Genomic DNA, 9,894 nt, shown 5'->3' on the forward strand with positions numbered 1-9,894 from the left:
AGAACCTTGCATTGATTTCACCAATGCATCAACTCTGTCTTTTTTTTTGTCTTTTCTTGGCTCCTGATGCACATGATCTCGTTGGAGGCATATTTTCTGAAATTAATAATTAAACTTAAATCAACAAAGACTGAAAACTAAAAAAATAAAAAAATAAAAAAATTCACCACTTTAACAAAACTGATGATAATATAAGAGACACCTGTAGCACAGGATTGAGAACCAAGAAAGAAGACGTGTGTGCTTGCTTGAGAAAGATTGATGTGAACATTGCACGTAGAATACTTAGGAATATATACGAACCAAATATATTAAGTATAACTGCACTTTTTCCTTTTTATTTAGGAGTTTGACATATAAAACATATATTCCTTTTTTCAATTTGGAAAATTGACAATAAAATAAAATACTCATTTTTTTAAAAAGCAATGTAGATAATTGAACTTGTATTGAATAATAAATGGCAAACTTAAACCAATATACTACTAATAATTTTTGGAAATTTGGGGCCCTAAAAAAACTATATATTTTGGGGGCCCTAGGCGAAAGCCTTTTTGGATACACTTGAAGCACGGCTCTGGTTCAAATGACACCCCTAAAATGAAGAAGTAAATTAATTTGTATATAGTTTGTCTAGGAATCTCTGGTCAAATTGGTTGCTCTCTTCACATTGACACCCCAAAGATCAAGGTTCAAACACCCTTGACACCCTTCCATTTTTATTTTTAAGAACTTTATATATAAATGACCCGGTTAAATATTCGGTTGGATCCGCCACTGTGCACCACCATCAACTCTGAAAGAGAAAGAACATCGTGCAACCTCTTATTTCTTTCCCCTCCATATTTCATAAATGGAAACATTGCAAAATTGTGCAAATGCAATAGTTTACACAGCCTAAGGTGTCATTGAATTGAATCACTTGATCATCCACAAGGAATTGTAGTTTTTACCTTTGAAAACCCGGAAATTCTAAGGTGTTAAAATATGGTTCCTAGATGAAAATTTATATTTGCTTCTTTAAACCCTGAGATTGTTTTAGCTTTCGTTGAGTATTGACAAGGAGAATGTCGTGACAATTCTGAAGCCCGGAGGTGTATGGTACCAAATATGAATTCGAAGATGCTTTTGTTCTTTGTTTTGAACCCAGCGATTGTTTTCTTTGATATCGTATTCTGCCTCCTAGCCATTGTCTACTACTGTTATCGGTTTAGGCATTGTATTCTGTTATTCGGAAGTAGGCCACTACCAACATCTCATGGTGTTTGACTTTGCTTCCTACATGTAAGCCACTGTCAGACTTTGTTCATGTGCTGGTGTGACTTGGCCCTGACAAGAATGAGGCAAACGCTAGTCTTACATATCGATGCTGGTGTGAATCTATATGGGGTGGTGTCTCAAGCGTGGGGGAATTTGGGTGCTCCTGTGGTTAGACTTTGCACATTTTCTCCCTTTATTAACCATGGGGTTTGTTTACATACTTTGCAAGCATACTTTCATGCTTCATGCGTCTTGTCTAACACTTAGAATTTTCACACAAGAAATTGCACATTTTATAAGAAGCGTCCTTGCATATGTTTTGGTAGTGGTTTTTATGCATGAATTAGGTATTTTTGACAGCATACAAGGCTTGTGGGGCTTATTCTTGCTTTAGTCATATTCCGTTTGCATCATGGGTGCCCCACTTATATGCAAGTATGTAGTGTTTGCCAAGACTAGGAGCCTGTTAAAGCTCGATCCGACTCATTTTCCCCTTAAGTAGATTGGGTCTCCTACTATTCTTTAGTTGAAGAAACTCATAGTTTAATAAGATAAAATCAGTCTGAAGATGTAAAGCATAAATCTGAGCTAAGTAGGAAACCAAAATACTTAAATATTAGCAGTAAAACTGTCGAAAACGTGATCATGAGATCTTATTTAAAAGTAGTAGGTTTTGAGATGTAAGACATTTCAATTATTTGGTAGGGGCTTGCCGTACCTATCTTGCAGTTTATAGGATCCTGCTCCCCGCATCTTTTATTACCTTGTATGGTCTTTCCCATTCGGAGCCAGCTTTCCTGCTGACTTATCCCGGGTATTGACGAATGCTCGTCGAAGGACCCAATCTCCTTGCTGGAAGGTTCAGGTTCTGGCCCTTTTATTGCAGGTTCTGGAGATTTCCTACTTGTAGCACCAATTTCTTATTTTGGTCGCCTCTCTCCTTTCATTTAGTAGATCGAGGTCCAGAGTCATCAACTCTTCGTTCTCCTTTGGAGAGAGAGGCTCGGAGACGGCCTTTTTTACTTGTATTTCGCTCGAGAGTACTACTTCCATGCTGTAAACTAGGGAGTATGATGTTTTCCCAGTAGTTATTTAGTTGTGGCTCGGTAAATCCATAGGACCCATGGTAGCTCTTCCACCCATCATCCTTGGCCATCCTCTAGACTTTTATTAAGCATGTTGATTACCGTTTTATTGGTAGATTTCGCCTGTCCATTTGACTAATGATGTCTTGGTGTGGCGGAGGTTAGGTTTAAAAATCTTTCAGAGATTTGTATTGGAACTTCAGTTATCTTTCCTTATTCGATTTATGCATTATATTCAGATTATTGCAATGCTTTGCCTTGCTATGTGTGAGTAATTCTTATTGTTAAATTTATGGTTAATAGGGTATTGACGGATTAGCCAAACATATAGAACTGCTAGGGTGATTTCATAAACTGTCTTCATCAGAATTGTTCTTACTGTATGTGTTCCAGAGTGGCTAACTAGAACCGTGATTTAAGGATCTTGAAAACAACGAAAGTAGGATCTTATCCTGAGTATTATGCTGAGCTAGGATTGCTAGAAACATGCGATAGCTGATCTAGGAAAACTAGTGAACATTTCGATCAGACCAGTAACGCTTGCCTAAGGCAGTATCAATCGACACCCAATCATTGGTATCAATCGACACTAGATCCGTGTTGCCAAGCGACAACTGAAACACTAGACTTAGTCAATAGATTATAGTCACAGCGAGAGCTTGTTGTCTTTTGAATTAGACATCAAGTTCTAGGATTTTCATTCACACACCATTAGCTTCTATAACATTATAATATGGATTGCTTAGAACCCTACATCTAGCTATTTATTCTCATATTTACAAACCAACAACCAACTACTTTGTTCTGCTTTATTTACTACTTTCATATTTACTTGCCTAGCTTAATCAAAATTGCATTGAGTTTATTGTGTACCTACGCTCCCTGTGGATTCGATCTCTAAGTACTACAAATGAATCTCTTATTTGAGAGAGTAAAGTTGCTCATAAGATAATTTGTGTGATATCACTCTCCCAAATAGTAGAGAAGAATTCTAATCTATATGAATATCAATGAAGTGAAAATCCACTGGAACTAGGGCATTGTCAATCTACACCTAAAGGTTTCTGACAATTCCTTCTGAATTAACCTTAGAACAATCCACAAAAGTGAATGAATCCTTAGAAGGTTCTATCTGTAGACTTAGCTGATCTACCATCACCTTAGGCATGATACTGACTGAAGATCATGAATCGCAGAGTGCACATAGGTAATTGATACCTCCAATCAAACAGGGAGCAACAAACTTCCCAAGATCACTCTTCTTCTTCAGTATGACCCTATGTTTCATATGTTCTCTGATTTGACCGAACATGCGCTCAACGTCCATTTTTGTCTCCTTTATTTTTCTGAAAAACATCCAGATTCTATGGTTGTCGAACGGTTATCGCCTATTGGTGTCGATCGATATTGTACGTGGTAACACGATATGCGATGGAAGGATGCGGGTGCCGTGCGGCGAAGTCTGAGTGGCTCTGAATCCAAACTGTCTCACACAATTCAACTGATTCGGCAGGTGGTGCCGATCGTGCTCAGATTGGATGGCAATCGCTGCTCAGCTGGTGATATCACTCAAATTACCCTAAGGAGTGATTTGCACTCTCTCAAATAAGAGGTCGAGTTGTAGCACTTAGGGATCGAATTCACAGGGAGGTAGGGGACACAATAGATCTAATAGTTATATGATTAAGCTATGCTAATAGTTTTAATGTAAATTGCAGTGGTGAGCAAGACAGTTGCTCGGCTGATTTAGGTTTGATGGAAGGATGGTTTGCTAGACTTAGGGTTTCTATTTAGGCAATCAGGATTATAGTAGTATAGAGACTAGGGTTGGATATTCTAGAACTCAAACATAAGAATGATCCATCAACTCTCGTTTGTTTGGATCATCTATTACTAGATCTAAGACCTCATATGTCACTTGTTGGTCTTGAGAAAGTGTCGATCGATGCTATCAACGAGCTGTCGATCGATGCTATCAACGAGCTGTCGATCGATACACCTTTCAGACCATCGATCGATACAACTACTGAATTGTCGATCGACGACCCTTTTAGCAAGCTTTAACGAACAGGTAAACAGGTTTGATAAGTTCACTAGAATTACTAAATCAACTGTTGTTTGTTTCTATATATCATAGCACAATATAAACTAGTTCAGACAGAAAACCAAGATTCCCCTTGCACCCTAATATAGGAAAGGTCCTAGTTAGTTATTCTAGAACACATGCATTAAGAACAGTTTAATTGATTCATATCCTAACAACTTAGCAGTTCTATATTTTGGGTTAATCCCTTATGACTATCTGAACCCTAAACCTAACAGGTGGATCTATTCAAGCATGAAGTTTGTCACATAAATCATAGATGAATAGATATAAAATAGAAACCAATAGAATATAAAAACCACAGGAGTTACAGGAGGACTCTGAAAAAGTTCCTCCCTTCTCTCCTAACATAAACTAAGAACAAGATGTAAAGAAAGTGTAAAAAAAGCGTAGCCATTAACAATGGCTTAGAAAATACATAAATAGGGTTTTAGGTCGTCCTTGATTATTCTGGTAATTTGTGGTTGCTTTTGGGCTTAAGTAGGCCTTGAAACATACTCGGCCCATGTTCTGGAATCACCGTCGGTCGACAGCAATGGTGCACCGTCGGTCGACACCAATGGTGCACCGTCGATCGACGTTCATTCATCTCCTCGATAGCTCTCTCTCGCGAGACAAACTGACCACTCTTCAGTAAAACAGGCATAACGTCTACTACATGATGCTGATTGACCTCAAACCAGTGGCATTGGAAAGCTAACTCAAAGCTCTATCTTTTTTTTTTAAGATCAGCTAAATCACACCGTGGGAAGGTCTCCAATCCATAGCTAGACATATGACACGTCTGTGCAGTTCTGCACTCAAAAGGCTCCAAAAGACCCCAAAATCACCGCTTTCCTCAAAAACATACCTAAACCTGAAAACATATTAAAAAGACTCCAAAAAACTATAATATATTTAAAAACACCTATATGTCATGGCTAAAAGTGGGTAAAATCCATGGTATATCAGCTGGTTGTGTTGATCGTTGCTCATCTTGTAGTGTCGATCAGCACCAATGTGAACTACCGAAGGACATGGAACTTTCGACTTGAAAGTCCTCTTCTTGAAGCCTTTCCTCCTTCAATACTTGCCTGAAATCATCATCTATGATGGCACTCACATGGTGCTTTTTTGCCTCATCTCCTTTTACTTTAATCAGTGCTTCCTCCTTCTTAACAGCTGATATATGGTGTTTTGACATCTTGTATATATGTTTTCTAATTGGTTTTCAAGTCTTTATCAAGTCTTCATAGTCTTTTTTGAGTCATTAAAGGTCTGGAGTTGTACATGAGGGAAGTAAGATCATCTGGAGTAAAAGAGCCAGAGAGGAACCCGAATTGAAGTTTTTCACGAGCGGAACAACCTTGCAGCCTGTTCTCGAGCGTGCGGAGCAACCTGAGCGTCTGTTCCAGCGGCAGAGATTTTTATTGAAACTTCTACTATTTCTGAATTTACCCTAATCATCTCAATTTTATCTCCTGCAGCCGCTAGAGATCTACAATATATCCTTTCTTATTTTCTATTATTATTCTACATTAGTTTTTGGAGAAGAAAGCAGACTTGAGAGCTTGGTACCTTGCGATTTCATACTTTGTAAAGGGAGAAGGATCTTTCTCTCGCCTTAGAGAAGAACCCCTTGAACCCTATCTCTATTTCTTTTATAATTGCAGTGATGTATTATTCAGTTTCAATCTCTGTGTTTTCTTGCTTCATGGCTGAGTAGTCAAATTGCTTAGTCTAGGGTGTTAGGGTGTTAGATCCGTGGGCTAAACATGAATAAGTTATAAATCGATTGTCTTCATTCATTGCAACACTCACTGCTTGTGTTAAACTGGCCATTTAACATCTGATCACATGTTTAATCTATTTCATCAAAAGTGTTATAGGTTGCTAGACATTGAATGAATGAGCATTGCATCCCTAACCAGAGAAAGTAGATGTTATGGTGTTTTGTGAACATATCAGACTTGATCTTAATGTTTGTCATCGCGTCTCAGTCCAAACGACAGTTTAGGTACTGAGATCGATTGACAAAAGGTGAAGCTCCACGACAGTAGGCTGATCTATTAGTGTGTTCTGAGTTCTAGACTTACTCCTAATTGAACTTGAATAATTGTTTGGCTCACAAGTATTTGACACCCAATGAAACCACCCTAGGTTAGCATTCTTAATCATCTGAAAACCTTAAATCAATCTCTTACTTGCTTGTTACGATACCTTAATCTTGAAACCCCCTTATTTTTTTAGCTTAATTAATAATGATCCCATAAAGATAAAATGTAACCGTTGGTCTCTATGGATTCGATCCTAAAGTGCTACACCGACGTACCATTCGATTGTGGTCTTTATTAAGAAAAGACGACTCTGTTTACATAGGGTTAACAGCATTAATGGCTTAATAGTTGAGGGTTTGAAAATATAAAGTTTTACTTGGGAGATTTCTATCCGATCTAAAAATAGTTAGGGGTTTAAATCACTAAAACCCTAAATCTATATCAACGATTTTTAAAACGACTTTAATAAGTGAATTCAATTCTTATCCATCACATAAGAATACATCAGGCGTCACCAGTGCACAGGCCCTCATAATATTTTAAAATTGAGTATATTCTTAACAAATTTGATGTATGCACCTAAAAAATGAAATAGCTCATCATATGCTTATTTTTCTTTTAACATAATGTATTGATTTAGCGATTTTTAGAACAACATACCCCTAAATAAATTGCAGCCAAATCTTCAGTGTGATTGTGGATATATGGTACAGGCGCAAAGCAATGAGTTTTAATTTCTTATCAAACGATCAGTGAAAATATGAAACACTAGAAGATAAGGTCTCTCACATTCTTGAAAAAAATATACAAAAATATTTCTTAAATTTATAGGGGTTTTAGTGATTTAAACCTCCAATTATTTTTAGATCGGATGAAAAACTTTCAACTAAGACTTTACTTTTTCAAACCCTCAATTATTAAACCTTTAATGCCGTTAACCCTCCGACACGAGATGCTTAAAACCTTTTTTTATCAGTCGAAAACGACAATATAATTATGATTCATCCCCAAATAAAAATATAGGGCTCTTCTTCCTTTTCAACAAACATCGAAGGTGAGATAAGCCAAAAGCTTTGTTGTTTCTAATCCTAATTCTTTTTCTCAAAACTCTCAGAATCAAGAGTGTTTCTTCACAGTTAGGGTTACCGATTTGGGAATATCTTTTTGAGTTATGTCGCGTAAGGTCTCTCACATTCTTGAAAAAATATAAAAAAATATTTCTTAAATTTATAGGGGTTTTAGTGATTTAAACCTCCAATTGTTTTTAGATCGGATGAAAAACCTTCAACTAAAACTTTACTTTTTCAAACCCTCAATTATTAAACCTTTAATGCCGTTAACCCTCCGACACGAGATGCTTAAAATCTTTTTTTATCAGTCGAAACGGAAAATATAATTATGATTCATCCCCAAATAAAAATATAGGGCTTTTCTTCCTTTTCAACAAACATCGAAGGTGAGACAAGCCAAAAGCTTAGTTGTTTCTAATCATAATTCTTTTTCTCCAAACTCTCAAAATCAAGAGTGTTTCTTCACAGTTAGGGTTACAGATTTAGAAATTGCTTTTTGAGTTATGTAGCGTAAGGGGATTTAAAATTGGGTAGAAAGAAATCATGATGTTTTGGATAACATTTGTGTCGTTTTGAGCATCTCGTGTCGTTACTGTGGCTAAATTAAATTCCGAGTTTCAATTTAACGGGTCTCCGTTCAAAAAAAAGAAGACTCTGTTTACGCAGGGTTAACGACATTAATGGCTTAATAGTTGAGGGTTTGAAAACATACAGTTTTAGTTGGGAGTTTTATATCCGATCTAAAAATAGTTAGGGATTTAAATCACTAATATAAAACATAAAGTTTTTTATCAGTCGAAAAGGACAATATAACTATGATTCATCCCCCAAATAAAAATATAGTGCTCTTCTTCCTTTTCAACAAACATCGAAGGTGAGATAAGCCAAAAGCTTTGTTGTTTCTAATCCTAATTCTTTTTTCTCAAAACTCTCAGAATCAAGAGTGTTTCTTCGCAGTTAGGGTTACAGATTTGGGAATATCTTTTTAAGTTATGTCGCGTAAGGTCTCTCACATTCTTGAAAAAAATATAAAAAAATATTTCTTAAATTTATAGGGGTTTTAGTGATTTAAACCTCCAATTGTTTTTAGATCGGATGAAAAACCTTCAACTTAAACTTTACTTTTTCAAACCCTCAATTATTATACCTTTAATGCCGTTAACCCTCCGACACGAGATGCTTAAAACCTTTTTTTTATCAGTCGAAAAGGACAATATAACTATGATTCATCACCCAAATAAAAATATAGGGCTCTTCTTCCTTTTCAACAAACATCGAAGGTGAGACAAGCCAAAAGCTTAGTTGTTTCTAATCATAATTCTTTTTCTCCAAACTCTCAAAATCAAGAGTGTTTCTTCACAGTTAGGGTTACAGATTTAGAAATTGCTTTTTGAGTTATGTAGCGTAAGGGGATTTAAAATTGGGTAGAAAGAAATCATGATGTTTTGGATAACATTTGTGTCGTTTTGAGCATCTCGTGTCGTTACTGTGGTTAAATTAAATTCTGAGTTTCAATTTAACGGGTCTCCGTTCAAAAAAAGAAGACTCTGTTTATCGCAGGGTTAACGACATTAATGGCTTAATAGTTGAGGGTTTGAAAACATACAGTTTTAGTTGGGAGTTTTATATCCGATCTAAAAATAGTTAGGGATTTAAATCACTAATATAAAACATAAAGTTTTTTATCAGTCGAAAAGGACAATATAACTATGATTCATCCCCCAAATAAAAATATAGTGCTCTTCTTCCTTTTCAACAAACATCGAAGGTGAGATAAGCCAAAAGCTTTGTTGTTTCTAATCCTAATTCTTTTTCTCCAAACTCTCAAAATCAAGAGTGTTTCTTCGCAGTTAGGGTTACAGATTTGGAAATTTCTTTTTGAGTTATGTCGCGTAAGGGGATTTAAAATTGGGTAGAAAGAAATCATGATGTTTTGGATAACATTTGTGTCATTTTAAGCATCTTGTGTCGTTACTTTGGTTAAATTAAATGCCGAGTTTCAATTTAACGAGTCTCCGTTCAGAAAAGAAGACTCTGTTTACGCAGGGTTAACGACATTAATGGCTTAACACTACAAGAAAACATCAGGGATTCTGAGGGAAAAAATCGTCGGAATTTCGTCGGAATAACGTTATTCCGACGACATACCGACGACACACGCCGTCGGAAATAATTCCTCGGAATTTATATTTTCCTCGGAAATCCCTCGGAATTTTCCGACGGAATTCCGAGGAAATAAATTTCCGAGGAAATTCCGAGGATCACCAGTTTGTCGGAAATATCCTCGGAATTTACCGAGGGAGGACTTCGTCGGTATAATTCCTCGGAAGTTCATCGAT

This window comes from Brassica oleracea, chromosome C6 (genome assembly GCF_000695525.1).
Source record: "Brassica oleracea var. oleracea cultivar TO1000 chromosome C6, BOL, whole genome shotgun sequence".
Classification (NCBI taxonomy): domain Eukaryota; kingdom Viridiplantae; phylum Streptophyta; class Magnoliopsida; order Brassicales; family Brassicaceae; genus Brassica; species Brassica oleracea.